This window comes from Nicotiana attenuata, chromosome 5 (genome assembly GCF_001879085.1).
Source record: "Nicotiana attenuata strain UT chromosome 5, NIATTr2, whole genome shotgun sequence".
NCBI lineage: Eukaryota > Viridiplantae > Streptophyta > Magnoliopsida > Solanales > Solanaceae > Nicotiana > Nicotiana attenuata.
The window spans coordinates 43,984,778-43,987,151 of NC_031993.1; positions in this window are offsets into that span (position 1 = coordinate 43,984,778).

The window sequence follows — 2,374 nt, forward strand, 5'->3', positions numbered from 1 at the left end:
CTAAAATCCAAATTTACTTAAGTATCTGCACAGCATCATATGTTCACTTCTTTTGCCTTTTTTTTTAAAAAAAAATAAATAAATTATTATCACTTATTGATACTGTTTTGGCCTTCACATTTGGTTCAATTCTGGTTAAGACTCTGCGTGATTATTTTCGTTCGATTTCAAATAGATAAATTTTCTATCTTTATATTTTATTATTACTTGTCTTGTTTTCTTCTTCTTTGTTTAGAAGAAAGTGAATTAAATTTGTGAAGATATTCCTTTTGTTTCACTTTTCTTACTGATTCTTAATATCCTCTTGCCGTCTAACTTCACATGGTCTATGATTATTAGTCATGTCCTTCTAAAGTGGTATTTGTTTAAGAGAAATCATATATATAATGAAGATGGTTTTCAAGATTTTAATTTCTACCTTGGTGTAAAAAACGGCCAGCTATATATCATGTATATATAGCTACGATTTTTAGGTTAAAACCCTTTTCCAAAACCTATTAGGTTTTCTTCTTCCACTAAGGAAATGTTTCCTTTATTTCCTATTATTTAGGCACAGTAGGGACCACAGAATTTAATTAACAAGGCTTCCTATTATGGAATTAATTTCGAAATTTGAAATTAATTTCTTCCATAATAAATTACGAATTATTCCACTAAAAATTCTTAATTGCACTCCTTAGTTCAATTTCGAAATTCTTCCATAAACCTTATTTAACTCACCATGTTAAGATTCAGATACTAGCCAATCAAATTAAATTACTGATAATTTAATTTATTGATTACTTCCTTTAAACTTTCACTTAACTTATTTCATGTGTTGGATACAAAATCCACCGGCCGGGTTTACACATGAAAACTTATGAGCTTTCATAAAGGAGTATCATCAATCTCAAAAACCGAGATATGAATTCTATCAACTAATTATTGCTTCGCCAATGTATATCATTATTGTCCAACTTACCAGGCTTATTGACCCACGAAAGAATCTCGCCTTTTAATAAATCAAAACAATAAATAATATACATAACTAATAATAATTATATCAAGATTAAGAGTATAAGTACATTGAATGGACTAGAGAAATTATTTTATTAAGTCAGTATAAAATACCTATCTCTACTTGATCCGTTCAATACATACAAAATGTATGTCACGACCCGGAATTCCCACCCTCGGGAGTCGTGATGCCGCCTACTAGTGGGAGCTAGACAAGCCAAACCTTAGTTACCTTTTTCATTAACGCATTACCTCTTTTAACAAATATCAGCAATCGCATGCACGATGGAATTTAATAATTAAGCGGAAGTCTTAAATTAAAGAAACTGAATAAAAATGCGGAAGTACAACATAAGCCTCTACCCAAGAACTGGTGTCACAGTGTCACAGACTATCTAAGATCTACTACATACAAGGTCTGAAGAAAAATACAATAAACTGTCTCTGAACAAAAGATAATGAAACAGTGAATGAAGATAGAGGGAGACGCCAGGGCCCGCGAACGCCTGCAGGTCTACCTTGGGTCTCCGGGTGGACTGAAGGAAGCCCTCCAGCTACTGATGCTGTCCAATACCTGGATCTGTGCAAAAGAGCACAGAGTGTAGTATCAGCACAACCGACCCCATGTGCTGGTAAGTGCCTAGCCTAACCTCGGCGAAGTAGTGACGAGGCTAAGACCAGACTACCAGATAAACCTGTGCAGTTCAACTATATATATATATATATATATATATATATATATATATACATACATACATACAACGGAAAGAAATACAGGAAATAAACAGTCAATAAGGAAGGAAGGGACACGCTGTGGGGAGGCAACAGTGACAAATAGGAAATCTCAATATAAAGATAGAAGCAGCCCAAGAATTTACAGTGAACCAAGAAACGAATATCCAAAATAAACACACTTGAATCAACAACTGTTGCGGCGCGCAACCCGATCCTAATATATAAAAAACACTGTTGCGGCGTGCAACCCGACCCACGTATATCATTGTTGCGGCGTGCAACTCAATCCTCAAATATCATTGTTGCGGCGTACCACACGATCCCATTTCATCAATCGCAATATAACAAAATAATCCCGGCTGGGGAACAACAATGTATAACTTCCTGGCAAGGGAACAACAACATAATAACTTCCCCGCGAGGAAACAAAATGTCAAATAAAATGTCCCGGCAAGGGAGAAACATCTATAGTCGCGCTGGTCCCAACATCTAACTACCGCAGCTATAACCGATCCTGTTGCAACATCTAACTGCCACAACTATAATCAATCCAGTTACGACACCTATCTACCACAACTATGATCAATCCTGTTACAACATCTAACTACCACAACTATAATCAAACTTGTTGCTACACCTAACT